The sequence below is a fragment of the Microcaecilia unicolor genome, chromosome 5 (assembly GCF_901765095.1).
Source record: "Microcaecilia unicolor chromosome 5, aMicUni1.1, whole genome shotgun sequence".
NCBI lineage: Eukaryota > Metazoa > Chordata > Amphibia > Gymnophiona > Siphonopidae > Microcaecilia > Microcaecilia unicolor.
In genome coordinates, this window is record NC_044035.1 from 278,911,170 (window position 1) to 278,927,823 (window position 16,654).

General features: G+C 41.5%; 1 long non-coding RNA gene across 1 annotated transcript; it reads right to left on the reverse strand.

The window, feature by feature from the left end:
- Nucleotides 1-4,002: 4,002 nt before the first annotated feature.
- On the reverse strand, nt 4,003-16,454 carry LOC115471094. Its single transcript, XR_003942277.1, has 3 exons — nt 16,443-16,454; nt 5,940-5,944; nt 4,003-4,085 (listed from the first exon to the last, which is right to left on the reverse strand). It is a non-coding gene; the product is annotated as an uncharacterized LOC115471094 (long non-coding RNA).
- Nucleotides 16,455-16,654: the final 200 nt, after the last annotated feature.

Here is a 16,654-nt window from a genome sequence, read left to right on the forward strand (position 1 = left end):
TTTGGTACCCTTTTATACAATTACCCTTGATACCTAGACAGGGCCAAGCCTAGGGTCTCTGGTGCCCCCCTGCACACTATCAGTTGGCGCTCCCCCCCCCCCGCCCCGAGTGGCACAAGATGCAAAGGAAATAGGAGCTGAAAGATGGAGCGCAACTTTGTGGGATTGCTCAACAAATAGAGGGTTTACAACCACTTAGCTTTGCGTGCTTTCATGTTCACAAAATTAGTAATTAAATCTTTGATATCTAACTGGGCACATATATCATTCTCAATAGCAATCATGGCAAGGCTTACAAGCCTTTCTTGCAAAATACTTGATCGCAAATACTTTTTTATGAATTTTAACCGTTAAAATGATCGCTCACCACTTGCCACACTGACAGGAATTGTCAGCAGTATTCTTAGAAACAAATTGCCATACATTGCAAAATAAGATAGCAGATGTAAATTCTCAAAGTGGTCATATTCCAAACACTAAAATGAAAATAAAATGATTTTTTTCTACTTTTGTTGTCTGGTGACTTTCTTTTTCTGATCATGCTGGTCCAGTATCTGATTCTGCTGCTGTCCTCTTAACTCCGTTTCCAGGGCTTCCTTTCCATTCCTCCTTTCTTCTTCATTTCTTGCTCTATATCCATAAGTAAAAATTGGGTCCTCCACAGACTTGACTGTCTAGTGGATCCAGCTTCTGCCTATTTTCTCCATCCATGTGCAGTTTTTCTCCTCTCTTCCTTTTCCCTCATCTCATCTCCTTCCTCTCTCTTCCCTCCCCTCCATCCATGCCCAGCATTTCTTCTCTCTCCCTTCCCCTCCATCCATGTGCATTTCCTTCCTCTGTCTTCCTTTCCATCCCCTCCATCCATGTCCAACAATTCTCCTCTCTCCCCTCCATGTCCATCAATTTCTCCTCTCTCCCTGGGCCATGCCCTCCCATTCATGTCCATCCTTGTCCCTCTCTGCCCTTTCCTCCTCCATCCATATCCAGCAATTCTCCTCGCAGGACGTCCCAGCAAAGGGGTGGGGAAACCCGTATTATCGAAACAAGATGGGAGTCCATATTTCGTTTCGATAATACGGTCAGGGACGCCCAAATCTTGACATTTAGGTCGTCCCTAGAGATGGTCGACCTTAGACTAGGTCGTTTCTGATTTTCAGCGATAATGGAAACTAAGGACGCCCATCTCATGGGAGGAGCCAGCATTCATAGTGCACTGGTCCCCCTGACATGCCAGGACACTAACTGGGCACCCTAGGGGGCAATGCAGTGGACCAGAAAAAGCTCCCAGGTACATAGCTTCCTTACCTTGTGTTCTGAGCCCCCCAAAACCCACTACCCACAACTGTTCACCACTACCATAGCCCTTACAGGTGAAGTGGGCACCTAAATGTGGGTACAGTGGGTTTCTGGTGGGTTTTGGAGGGCTCACATTTCCCACAACAAGTGTAGCAGGTAGGGGGATGGGCCTGGGTCTGCCTGCCTAAAGTGCACTGCACCCACTAAAACTGCTCCAGGGACCTGCATACTGCTGCGATGTACCCGAGTATGACATTTTAGGCTGGCATAGAGGCTGGCACAAAATATTTTTAAAGTTCTTTTTTGAGGGTGGGAGGGGGTTAGTGACCACTGGGGGAGTAATCGGAGGTCATCCCTGATTTCTTCCAGTGGTCTTCTGGTCAGTTTGGGCACCTTTTCATGCCTTGGTCGTAAGGAAAAGTGGACCAGGTAAAGTAGCACAAATGCTCGTCAGGGACGCCCTTTTTTTTCATTATGGATCAAGGACGCCCATATGTTAGGCATGCCCAAGTCCCGCCTTCGCTACACCTCCGACATGCCCATGGGAACTTTGGTCATCCCCGCGACGGAAAGCAGTTGGGGATGCCCAAAATCAGCTTTCGATTATACCGATTTGGGCGACCCTGTGAGAAGGACGCCCATCTTCCCATTTGTGTCGAAAGATGGGTGTCCTTCTCTTTTGAAAATAAGCCTGCCAGCCACCCACCTGGGGTTAACCCTGTGTCCACTTAGAAGGTCTGCCCTCAGCACTACTCAGGCCTGCCTGCACCTGGGCATGTGCTCCCTCCTACCACCAACTGGGTCCTACTTTCCTCTGGGTGAGTCTCCCACTCTCAAGTTATTTCCCAGTGACTTCTTTATTACTGGTTCCACACTCTCAGGAGTTCCACAGTTCCTGGAAAGCACCCACAGACCCAACACACAAACCACCAGGATTCATAGTCAGTCCAGGACAACAGAGCCAATAAACGAACAGGTTTACCGACACAGTAGAACCATGAATGCTTGAAAAAACAGGTAAAAAAGTACAGAAAGCAGTAACAGATAACCAAAATAAGGATCAACATTAAAACAATCTAATACTTGTTACTACCTGGGTAGCACCTGGGGAGTTTCAGGAAATTAATTGCTCACAAGTCTTGAACAGGATCTCAGGACAGAGCTGCTTCTCCTCTGTACTCCCAAGCAGAGACCAGGGACAATCCAGTACATCCTGGCTAGATTTGAACTCCAGGGCCAATCAGAGCCCAGGGCACCAACTTGGAAAGTATCTGGCCAATGGTACTTCAAATTGCCTTTTCACAAGCTTAAGCTGGAAAAGAAAATAGTCATTTATGCAACAGCTTTAAAATACAAAACAGATTCCATCTGATGGCCAATTAGGAGAAATACACTTCATGAAATAGTACAGTTCACAGTCTTAGAAACCCACTGTTTTGTCACACCAGCATAGGTTAAATATTGCCCCCATGAAGTGCAATTCTATTACTGGGAGCACAAATTTATGCACCCCTTGTATGTGTAAATGTGCAGAATACTGTCATTTATGTATGTAAGTATACACTTACCAGCAACAGTGACAGCAGGACAAGTGTGTGTAAGTGGCAGAGCATGCAAATTGGAGAAGCTATATACATAGATGGATCTTGGATGGGAAATGAGTGGGAGTCCCACTTATGCATGTAATATATAGAATAGTGTAAATAATGTGCATCTCTGCCATATTTATGCAACCAAAGTTATACCAGGTTGATGGCTGGTGTAATAGCAGGTTTGTAAATATAAGGTGTGTAAATATAAGGTGTGCTTATACAGGGCTCTGCTACTATTCTATAACAGAATCTGGGTGCCCAGATGCTGTTATAGAATAGACTCTGACTGTGAAGCACTGGGATGCCTAATGTTATAGAATAGACTCTGACCGTGAAACACTGGGGTGCCTATATTAGGGCAACCACTTATGTGATGTGATGTGTTATATTTCTTGTATATCGCTAACTCCCTCTAACCAGAGGTTCAAAGCGGTTTAACAAAAGTACGCATAATATTGGCACTTGCATTGCATCCGTTCCTGACACACACATGAACAAAGAATACCATGACAACCTTATACATTGGAAAAATAATTTTGGCCACAGCTTTATTAACAAATAAAAAATTCATAACCAACACAAATTAAAATGTTATTATTAATATTTCAATGCAACCTTCACTTTTCTTATTATCTTTTGTAAAGTTAGTCGGTGCCAACCTAGCTGCACATATTTATTCCATCAAATGTATTAATACTCCATGAACCACCTTGTAAAGTGAGACCTGCGGTAATGTCAAGGCCACACTTCTGCTTCTGGCGGTTTCGCACGCAAGTAGGATACACTGTAAAATCCATATAGCCAGTAAATTCATTGTCCTTAAATGAAGGCTGCTTTAAAAATTCTCATTTAAAATATCGCAGCTGCAACTTAAACTACCCCTTTTAACATCCCTAAATATTGCTATCCCAACTACAAAATTACCCAAGATCCCAGTCCTAACTCTCACTCTTCTAAATTTTGGGAGGGATGAAATTTCTTGCTTCAGTTCCCTCAACTAGCTTTCTTCCTTCCTGTCCATCAATTCTCCTCAGCCAGGAGCCCGCCAATTTTCCTGATGTACTCATGCTCTTTTGCTCTGTCCCAACCTTAAAAAACCCCAAACAAACCAAAATTTACATACCCTTTGAAGTCACCATTCTTTCTGCTCTAATTTGAATGCCTTACTAAACCTCAACATTTCTTCCCAGTAAATCCCTTATTTTGTTTACACCTTTTTGCTAATTAATTTGTTAATTAATTAATTAAATTACATCAAATGTCATTAATTTTGAATTTAATTCCTCAAGTCTTTATAAGAATCCCATTGAAAAATAATTAAATTATCTCCTTATCGAGTATATATCTCCCCCACCACCACCCATTTTTCTTTTAACCCTTCAACATAACAAAATATATATAGGCACTATTGCAGCAATGCCAATATTATCCATCCATAATTGATCTTATGGGTTTTCTTTATAACCAAAAATGAGAATTATGACATAGACCATATGAACAAGTAAGTGAATCAAGAGGAAGGAAAAGCCAAAAATGTGGTGCCTGAAAACAGAAAGACAATTCCAAAAATCTGTTTGTATCTAATGCCAATAAAAGAAGGCAATGCAAGTTGTAACAGATCCCTTACGTTCAACATTCTACAAGCAAAAGGAAAAGAAATCAAGTTTAAAAAAATACTCTGGGGGCAGAGCCATCAAACATTTTGAAAATTAAACAGGCTATTGAAGAAAACTCTAGAATGAATAGAAAGCCAATGTAAAGCAACAGAAGCTGCCGCTGATTTATCAGATCTTTTAAGGCCCAATATAAGTTTAACTTCTGTATTCTGTAGCAATTGTAATTTAAGTCAAAGCTTTATTGTAAGAGAAACATAACAGTAATCCAAATGAGTCACGATACATGCCTGTACTAAAATAGTAAAGGGACATTTATCAAAATATCGTCTAAAATGATGCAGCTGATGTAGCTCAAAAAAGAGTTTGTGATAAATGATTAACCTGAGGCTCTAAGGAGAGAGAGAAGAATCCAAGATGACACCAAGAACTTTAGAAAACAAATAAGAGTTAATTCCTTTGATAAAGGAAGAGTTTAAAGGATAATACTAACCTTACGTGCTAATCAAAGTAATTTGGTCTTGTCTGCATTTAATTTAAACCCATGAATAGAACTATAGGGTTTAATCATACTAATACAATGAGCCACTTTCCCCCCATATTCAGCTGGCAGCGGGCAATGCTTTGACTGCTTGCTGCTGGCGTTCAACCTGGATATTCAATGCCAGGGCGTTTCCGGCGACCGACATTGAATATCCGGGTTTTTCAAAACTGGCTAATGGATGATAGGTTACGTCGATATTCAGACAACCAGCCATGGCTTAGCAGGCAAAGATAGGCTGCTTTCTATGTGGCCTTATTTGGCCATTAAGCCTGGCCGGTTAAGTTCCGAATATTACCACTACTACTACAACTACTACTATGAATCACTTCTATAGCGCTATCAGTCGTGCGCAGCGCTTTACAATTGAACATGACGAAGACAGTCCCTGCTCAAAAGAGCTTACAATCTAAATCAGGACAAACAGACAGGACCAAAAAGGAGAAGGGGAGGACAGACAGAAGGACACATAAGGATAAGATAAAAGTTGCAAGTCAGGAGTCGAAAGCAGCATCAAACAGGACAGGTAGGCCTTTAGCCTGGATTTGAAGGCAGCAAGGGATGGAGCTAGACGTAATGGCTCAGGAAGCCTATTCCAGGATCAGGCGACTCTCAGGGGGAGGAATGCTGGCTTCGGCCTAACCCCTGGTAAGCCTTTCCTCAGCTGAGAGGTGCCCAGCTCTACCACCGGCTGCCTTTCAGGTGCTGTGGAGGACTTGCAGCTCATCTGCATATCCTTACAGCCTTCTCCGGGGTGACACCCAGGTCCACTCCGATCAACTCAGGGCCTCCGCTCTAGGTGCCCAGCGCCTAACGGCGCGCGGGGCAGTTTTCTCTTTACATCTAATCTTCTTCCCAGTTGCTAAAGTACCTCAGTCATTTATGGCCACTATTCACATTCTCTTCCTAGCCCTGTCCCTTCCTAATCTTTTCCCTCACCCCCTACCTCTCTCCGCTACAGGAACTCACTGCCCATCCATCGACTTCATCACCTCATCTTCTCTCCTACCCTCTTCCTCCCTCTTGGCTTTTAATCTCCGCCTCTTTCTTCCGTCCATTTTGCCTTCCCCATTCCACCTAAATACCTCTCGCCTTCGATGCCTTCATGGCCACACCTCTCCTACTCTCCTCCGCTCTCTTTTATTCCTTCTCTTACTCTCAGCTGATGACATCAATCCCAATCCTGGCCCCCCTCACCAACTATTATCCCAACTCTACAGATCTCACCGCGACCTCTCTAACCTCATCTCTATTTCTCTACTCCCCTCCTCTTCTCTGCCCTTCTCTTGCGCCCTATGTAATGCCCGCTCTATCTGTAACAAACTCGCCTATATCCAGGACCTCTTTATCTCACGTCACCTCCATCTGCTCGCCATAACAGAAACCTGGCTCTGCCCTGATGACTCTGCTTCAGTCGCAGCCCTGTGCCATGGCGGTTATCTATTTTCACATACTCCTCGCCCTGCTGGCCGTGGGGGCGGTGTTGGACTACTTCTCTCTCTCCCTCCTCCAGATTTCAACCCCTTCTTCCACCTCAATCTCACTGTTTTTCCTCCTTTGAAGTCCACTCTATCCGCCTTTTCTCTCCTCTGCTTCTTCGAATAGCGGTCATTTATCGTCCCCCTGATAAGTCCCTTTCATCCTTTCTCAGTGACTTTGACGCCTGGCTTGCCTTCTTCCATGATCCTTCCTCCCCCTCTCTCATCCTTGGTGACTTTAATATTCCTGCTAATGATCCTTCCAACTCTTATATTTCCAAGTTACTCGCTTTAATGTCCTCCTTTAATCTCCAACTATGCTCCACCTCCCCCACTCATCAAAATAGTCACTGTCTTGATCTCATCTTCTCCTCCAACTCTTCACCCTCTAGTTTCCTTGCCTCTGATCTTCCCTCCTCTGATCACCATCTTATAACTTTCACACTTAAATCTCCTCCCTCCCAGCCCCGTACTATCTTATCTAATTTATCTAGGAATCTTCACGATATTGACCCTTCATCTCTATCCTCCCATGTTTCAAACCTCCTCTCTACTGTGGCACCATCCACGTCTGTCAACGAGGCTGTTTCTTCTTACAATACTCTATCCTCTGCCTTAGACACTCTTGCACCTTTGATGACCCGCCCTGTAAAGCGTACAAAACCCCAACCTTGGCTGACTTCTAATATCCGCTACCTACGTTCCTGTACCCACTCCGCCGAACACCTCTGGCGGAAATCTCGGGCCCTTGCTGATTTCTTACACTTTAAGTTCATGCTGACCTCCTTCCAATCTGCTCTTTTACGTGCCAAACAGGATTATTATATCCAACTGACCAACTCTCTTGGCTCTAATCCTCGACTTCTCTTCACCACATTGAACTCTCTCCTCAAGGTGCCCCCTCCCCCAACTCCCCCTTCATTATCTCCTCAGACCCTTGCTGAATTCTTTCCCAACAAGATTCAAAAGATAAACCTTGCTTTCTCTACCTCACCACCTCTCCCTCCACTAGTCCGTTCCCCTCTCTCTCCTTCCCCTCATTCCCTTTCCTCCTTTCCTGAAGTTACTATTGAGGAAACTACACTTCTCCTTTCTTCCTCAAAATGTACCACCTGTTCCTCTGATCCCATTCCCACCCACCTTCTTAATGCCATCTCTCCTGCTCTTATTCCTTTTATCTGTCACATTCTCAACCTCTCACTTTCCACTACGACTGTCCCTGCTGCCTTTAAACATACTGTGGTCACACCTCTCCTTAAGAAGCCTTCACTCGACCCTACTTGTCCCTCTAATTACCGACCCATCTCCCTCCTTCCTTTTCTCTCCAAATTACTTGAGCGTGCTGTTCACCGCCGCTGCCTTGATTTTCTCTCCTCAAATGCTATTCTTAACCCACTACAATCTGGTTTTCGCCCTCTCCACTCAACCGAAACTGCGCTTACTAAAGTCTCCAATGACCTATTACTGGCTAAATCCAGAGGTCAATATTCCATCCTCATTCTTCTTGATCTTTCCGCTGCTTTTGACACTGTCGATCACAGCATACTTCTCGATACCATGTCCTCACTTGGATTCCTTTCCTGATTCTCTTCCTACCTCTCCCTCCGCACCTTTAGTGTTCAGTCTGGTGGATCCTCTTCTACTTCTATCCCTCTGCCTGTCGGCATACCTCAGGGTTCTGTTCTTGGTCCCCTCCTCTTTTCTATCTACACTTCTTCCCTTGGTTCATTAATCTCATCCCATGGCTTTTCCTACCATCTCTATGCTGATGACTCCCAAATCTACCTTTCTACCCCTGATATCTCACCTTGCATCCAAACCAAAGTTTCAGTGTGCTTGTCTGACATTGCTGTCTGGATGTCTCAATGCCACCTGAAATTAAATATGACCAAAACCAAGCTTCTCATTTCCCCCCCCGAAACCCACCTCCCCGCTCCCCCCGTTTTCTATTTCTGTTGATGGCTCTCTCATTCTCCCTGTCTCCTCAGCTCGAAACCTTGGGGTCATCTTTGACTCTTCTCTCTCCTTCTCTGCTCATATCCAGCAGATTGCCAAGACCTGTCGTTTCTTTCTTTACAAAATCCATAAAATCCGCCCCTTTCTTTCCGAGCACTCTACCAAAACCCTCACCCACACCCTTGTCACCTCTCATTTAGACTACTGCAATCTGCTTCTTGCTGGTCTCCCACTTAGTCACCTCTCCCCTCTCCAGTCGGTTCAAAACTCTGCTGCCCGTCTCGTCTTCCGCCAGGGTCGCTTTACTCATACTACCCCTCTCCTCAAGACCCTTCACTGGCTCCCTATCCGTTTTCGCATCCTGTTCAAACTTCTTCTACTAACCTATAAATGTACTCACTCTGCTGCTCCCCAGTATCTCTCCACACTCGTCCTTCCCTACACCCCTTCCCGTGCACTCCGCTCCATGGATAAATCCTTCTTATCTCTTCCCTTCTCCACTACTGCCAACTCCAGACTTCGTGCTTTCTGTCTCGCTGCACCCTACGCCTGGAATAAACTTCCTGAGCCCCTACATCTTGCCCCATCCTTGGCTACCTTTAAATCTAGACTGAAAGCCCACCTCTTTAACATTGCTTTTGACTCGTAACCACTTGTAACCACTCGCCTCCACCTACCCTCCTCTCTTCCTTCCCGTTCACATTAATTGATTTAATTTGCTTACTGTATTTATTTTTTGTCTATTAGATTGTAAGCTCTTTGAGCAGGGACTGTCTTTCTTCTATGTTTGTGCAGCACTGCATACGCCTTGTAGCGCTATAGAAATGCTAAATAGTAGTAGTAGTAAGGTGCGGCAAGATAGAAGGAGCGGAGTCTGGAGTTAGCAATGGAGGAGAAGGGTACAATTAGGAGAGATTTGCCTAGTGAACGGAGTTCTAGGGAAGGAGTGTAGAGAGAGATGAGGGTGGAGAGGTAGTGAGGGGCTGCTGAGTGAATGCACTTATAGGTCAACAAGAGGAGCTTGAATTGTATACGGAAACGGATAGGGAGCCAGTGTAGTGATTTAACTAGTCATGCTCCTGGAATGCCCCCAACATTGCCGGTTTTATTTTTGGCACTAACCAGGCATTTTCAGCAGCAATAATTGGTTAAATGCCACTAAAAATGACTGCTTATCCACCGAGACACAAGTTAACTGGTTGGTGACCATTCCTGGCTGTTTAATTCACGCTGAATATCGTGACCTTATATATTTTTATAAATGTATGCTTTTGTTTGTATCTGTATGGTCACTGAGTATACATGTTCTATTTTTGAATATGTGTGTTGTTATGTACTCCACTCAGATTTATATGGATAGGCAGGATAGAACTGTAATAAGTAATATGAAATCCTTACAAGTGCTGCAGCTGAAAATCCATATATAACATTAAATGGACATTATATCCATTTAAAATTATAGTTGTTATATATGTATTTCTGTGTTTGTACATAAAAGCATAGGTTATCTATTCTGTGACTGAATGTATTTCCTGAATGGCTAATACTGCTCTCGTGCCACCCCTTTTTTAAATGGAGAACCTTGGCATTTTAGCCGTTTATATAGCTAAAAGTATCTGACTAAAAACGGTGATCTCTAAGATCATAGTCAACGTGAAACTTGTTGGAGACATCACATGCTATGTATACTTATTGCAATTTACCTGATAAGAAGGAAGTAAACCACTCCTGGAAAAAAACAACAAGTTGAAACTCTGCTAAAATAAATTTAACAGAATATCATATCAAACAGAATCCAAGGCAGCAGCCAAATCCATAAATATCAAAAGGTACACAGAATAATATTTCTCAAGACCAGTAATAACAGTATCAAATAACAAAATGTGGAGGAGTAGCCTAGTAGTTAGTGCTGCGGACTTCAATTCTGGGGAACTGGATTCAATTCCCACTGCAGCTCTTTGTGATTCTGGGCAAGTCATTAGCCCTCCATTGCCCCAGGTACAAATAGGTACCTGTATATACTATGTAAACTGCATAGAATGTAGTTGCCAAAAAAAAAAAAACACAGAAAGGCAGTATATCAAGTCCCAATTCTCATTCCATTTCAATACTACAGTGCTTATGAAAACTATGCTGACAATCATATAATAAAGCATTGGAATCCCACCCGTAACCTCCGCTCTCAGAACAAATCACTCCTATCTGTACCCTTCTCCACCACCGCTAACTCCAGACTCCGCCCCTTCTGCCTCGCATCACCTTATGCCTGGAACAGACTTCCCGAGCCCATATGCCATGTGCCCTCCCTGCCCATTTTCAAGTCCTTACTCAAAGCTCATCTCTTCTCCCTTGCTTTTGGCGCCTAACCACCTTCCCCATTCATGATACCTACACTGACTACATAGTTTGTTACCTTTAGACTGTAAGCTCTCTAGAGCAGGGACCGTCCTTCCCCATGTTTAAACTTGTACAGCGCTGCGTAACCCTGGCAGCGCTATAGAAATGCTAAGTAGTAGTAGTAGTAGTAGTAATACTACAGTGCTCATGGAAACTATGCTGACAATCATATAATAAAGCATTGGAATCAAGACGGTCTTAGGGGTTCTTTTACTAAGTTGCGGTAGCATTTTTAGCTTGCAGTATAAATCAGCTGGCAGTAAATGCTGAGACACCCATAGGAATATAATAGTCTTCTCGGCATTTATTGCCTGCTGATTTCTACTGTGAGCTAAAAATGCTACCGCAGTATAGTAAAAGGCCCCCTAAGTTGCTGAAGTACAATGTATTCAACCAACTTACTAAAAAATGGTTAGAAATAGGTTGAAAGTTTGAGCAATTCAAAACACTTGCAGATTTCTTTGTAACAGGGTACTTCAGTGTTTACATTTACTGAACATAATTCCATTTTGTAAGCTGGAAAGTATCAACACTGAAAAAAAATTAAGCAAAGGGGTTTCTAAGTAATTGAGATATTATCTTATCCAAATCACAATATGTATTACACATCTTTTCAATTATAGCCAATATTTCATAACATTCTGGTACAACAAACAAACCCTCCTGTTTACAAAGCTGTGCGGCAATGCCAACACAGCCCATTGAAATGAATGGGCTGTGTCGGCATTACCGCACCAGCAGCTGCTAGTGTGGCTTTATAAACAGGAGGGAAAGTCTACAGTATAGTGGTATAGTGGTTGTTATTTTTTAAAATGTCTTTGTATATTTGACAATATTTGATATACCACCATTCCAAATTTTAAAACAATATCATGGTAGTTTACAAACCCCAAAACCTAATAAATTCACTAAGAAAGAAAGAAATTGATGATATAAAACCAGGACCTCACACAAAAAGCCTATGAATAATGGTAGGATGAAGAGAGACAAAAGGGGTGGAAGAGGGAACTGGAAGAGGTGGAACCATTAGGCTACAACAACTACTACTACTTATCATATCTATAGCGCTATTAGACATGGACAGCTCTGTATATAAAATATAAGAGACAGCCCCAGCCACAAGGGATTCTCAGTTACTAAAGAATAAATATTCAAAAATCGATGTTTGTACACCAGTCTTAAATTTGCAGTTGGAGCTTTCCATGAGCAAAGCTATGGGCAATGAGTTTCAAAGGGTTGGGGCCATGACTAAGAAACAAGCATGCTGACTAATATGTAGACAAAGTTTGGTATGAGTAGGGACACCCAACAGATTGACCTGCAAAGAATGCAAAGATCATTGAAGCTGGTATAGGATCAGCTTGGAGTTCAGATTGATGAAAAGACCTGAATAAAACATAAAATGAGTCAACATTAGTAGTTTAAATACCTATCAATAGGAACCAATGCTGTTTCATCAAAAGGGGTGTAATGTGATCAGATTTTTTTTTTTTGCATTATAGATCTTCTTTACAGCTGAATCAGTTTCTGAAGTTTCAAATTAGAATGGGTAACACCTACCAGTAATCAGTTACAATAGTCTAACCTATTAATTACAAATGTGTGAATTTTCAGCAGCATTCATAGAGGTAAATGGGTTTTCTAAACTGAAAGAAGTAAAGCAATTAGCATAATCTACCCTCTCTTTGGAATGTGCTTCTATTACATCTTCAATTGGAAACGTCCCTTACTAAATTGAAAATAGGCCTAAAAACCTTTCTCTTGTTAGATGAATTCCATGACCATTATTAAGTTTGGTTTCTGCTTGGATTGGTACACAGAAGCAAATGAATATGCTACCATCACCCCCCCCCCCCCCCATCTATTCTTTCTTTGGCCCCCATGACCTTCCTTTTCCCTCTTCCTTTCCTTACCATTTGCTTTGTTGTCCTATTGACAATGTAGTTTGTTTCAGACTTGTAATTATAATTTTTACATGAAAGCTGCCTAGATACCACCCCCCCCCCCCACCCCGAGTGCAATATATCAAATTTAAATAAAACTTGGGAATGTGGAACTTGGAAGAAAAACTACCCAGGCAATTCATGGCCATAGAAGAAGTCTGAGAGAGAGGTGTGATCCTAGATTGAATTTAAAAAAAAGATAAGGAAGTAGAAATAAAGATTTCTACTTCAGTAATCTTCTTCAATAACTATTAGCAAACCGATCAGGAGTACTTTCTAGAAAGGAGCCACAGCTTGTAAAGGAGCAGTAGAGTTGATTGACTACACTAAATAACTGTCGGGAGTAGTTTTCCTTAGAATGGAGTGAGAGATGTACTTGCTTTTTTTGCCAGTTTGACTATAATGCTGTACCTGTGCTGTAGATGTTTGCAATTAGCTAAAGTAGAGAGAAATTTGATCTTGTGCCATTGACACTCAGCCTGCCATACCTGTCAGAAAGTACACTACAAACAGAAAGATCAACAATAGCTGCCATGCATGTAACCTTAGCTTTAACATCTTTTGCAAATTCATCCACCAAGAGGATCTCAGAAAGTTAATCACTCTGCAGCACTTTTGTCAAATCTCTAACTATCATAAATAATTCAGTTGGCCTATCAGATGCTGATTGAATTTTAGCTATGTAATAGCTTTTTTGCCTGAAAAATGGTGAATTTATACTCAGCAAGCAAAAGCATATACCTTTTCTATTATCCAAGCTCCTATCTTTGCACCATTTCATCTCTGATTTAAGCAGCTGCTGCTTCAGTGGTCTTATAACTTTACTATGCCATGAAACATATGTGGGTATCTTATACATGAAAGTTATGTGATCAGCCTATTGCTGACCCAGTATGTTTAAAAAGAAATAACAAAACTTCAATATGAAAAAGTGAAAACACTATGGGTATTTTACTAATGTGTGCTAGTGTTTTTAGCTCATGCTAAAAACCAGCTGGTGCTAAACGCTGAGATGGGCTAAAAATGCTAGCACACCTTAGTAAAAGATACCGTATATATAGAAAAGGATTATGATTTCTATAATCAAGCTATATATCCAGAATTTTCCCTCTATAGTTTGATAAAATATATTTTAATTTTGAAAATTACAATGAATCTACCCTCATCATAATATATTAAAATGCAGAGGCATATCTCACAGGTGATAGCATCATATCATTTGTATTAGATAAAAGGGGATGTAACCAAGAGCATGTAATACTTTCTATTTGATTATCCCAGTCTTGTGTTTTAGACAATATGTTGGATATGCTATATTATTGTAATTTCCTTCTAATGTGCTAAAAAGTTTGTGCGTCTACAGCACGGCTTAGTAAATAGGGTCCTTAATCTTTTCCTGCTTCTCAAATTGGTCCTGTTAACTGTAAATGTTAAAAACTGCCATACCATTTCTGGATTTAAACCATAAAAACTATCATAAACCATACATACTACTTTAAAATAAAGGTTATATTCTATCTTAAGCCAACATTCAAGAGCGAAATAGCTTCATGGAATTTCCCCAGCTTAAAAATGTCTTGATGCATTTTGCAACAGTTGTAACTTCTTCCTTAATTTCAATGTATTTATTTATTTATTTATTTGTTACATTTGTAACCCACCTTTTCCCACTTATTAGTAGGCTCAAAGTGGCTTACATAGTTCCGGAGAGGTGGTTACAGATGTGAACAAATACAGTATAGGGTTACTATTACAATGACAAGTACAGTAAAGAAGTATTGGTAATAGGTTGGGGTGATTCAGACAAAATGTTAGGGTGTGATCATGTGTCAGGGTAGAAAACTGTCCATTTCCTGATTAAAATGTAATAGAATTTTCCGGAGATGGGAAGGCGGTAGAAGTAGAGGACATAAAATGAGATTGAAGGGGGGCAGACTCAAGAAAAATGTCAGGAAGTATTTTTTCATGGAGAGAGTAGTGGATACTTGGAATGCCCTCCTGTGGGTGGTGGTGGAAATGAAAACAGTAACGGAATTAAAAAATACCTGGGATAAACATAAAGGAATCCTGTTCAGAAGGAAAGGATCCTCAGAAGCTCAGCAGAGATTGGGTGGCAGCACTTGATGGTGGGAGGCGGGGCTAGTGGTTGGGAGGTGGGGCTAGTGCTGGGGAGACTTCTACGGTCTGTGCCCTGAAAATGGCAGATACAAATCAAGGTCAGGTTTACACATAAAGTAGCATATATGAGTTTATCTTGTTGGGCAGACTGGATGGACCGTACAGGTCTTTCTCTGCTGTTATCTACTATGTTACTATGTAGATAATGTTTCACATTAAGGGGGTCTTTTACTAAAGCTTAGCTTGAGTTATCTTCAGCAGAGCCCATTTTATTCCTATGAGCCCTGCTGCAGATAACTCAAGCTAAGATTTAGTAAAAGACCCCCCTAAATAAAGTATCAATAAGAGTTCAAAGCAGTCAAGTATCTTCCCTGGAGGACCCCACAAATTAAGGACCAGCTTATTGATTCTTTCCTATTTTTATAACAGTATACATTCTATTCTTCAAAAATGTTTCATACCAGTTTAAAATTAAACCAGTAATTCCCTTCTCACTTAACCTACTCAATAATAAGCTATGATCAACAACATCAAATCCTGCTGAAATATCAAACTGTAAAAGAATTACATTTTTGCCCACAGCAAAGGATTTCCTTTCTTCTGTAACCATCACCTCATTTATGCTGTCTCAAGGGGCTTTTCTCAGCAGAATGTTTCCATAATACTTACCCCAATCCTTAAGAGTACCCAGCTTCATTGGGAGACATTAATAATTACAGGCCTGTCACTTCTATCCCATTGTTGACTAAGGTAATGAGGGAAAAGTTGGTACTCAGCTTATGAATCAGGTCTTGACCACCTTAGTATCTGATTTTAGGAAGGCAATCAGTCTAGGCTTTAAATTTTTAATGTTACAATTCGATATGGCAAGTGCCTTTGACCTTCTTGATCATGAGTTGCTTTTAGACCTGTTGGATCAGTTTGGATTGTATGGGAAGGTCCATCAATGGTCCTGAGGCTTCCTAAAATCTAGATTGTATCAGGTGAAGTTGCCAGGTTTCTCTCACCTTCCTGGGTTCCTGACTGTGGGATGCCACAGGGCTCACCACTTTCTCCATTTTTATTCAATATTATGATGGTTCCATTAGGTGAAAGGCTAGATGCAGTGGGGTTCTGCACTTCTATTTACACAGACAATGTCACAATCTATATCCCTTTCAAACTGGTCTTCCAGAAATTGTCCCTAAGATTAAGCTTGGTCTGGATTTGTTGGAATCCTGGGCTTCTGAATTTAAGTTTAAGCTAAATAGAGGCAAGACTAAATTTCTTGTCGTAACCAACCCCTTTGACTGTACCACATATAATAATTATACTATTGACAATGTTTCGTACCCTCTAGACTCTATGGTTAGGGTACTGGATATATTAATTACCAGTCACCTTACATTTGAGCCTTAGGTTTCATCAGTAGTTAAAAAATCCTTCAGGTCTCTTTGGAAGCTGAAGAGAATCAGATCGTATTTTTCACCAGACATCTTTCGGCTGCTAATTCAATTCTTAGTTTTAACTGTTTGATTACTGCAATTCCATCTATGCTGAAAGTAAGGAGGGTGTCCTCAAAAGGCTACAAATGGCCCAAAATGCTGCAGCTAGGCTTGTTCTCAAGATATCATGTTTTTATAGATCCACTCCATTATTATGTAAGCTGAACCGGTTGCCCATTAAAGCCAAGATTATTTTTAAATTATGTGTTTTTGTCTTTCAAATATTACTTCGCATG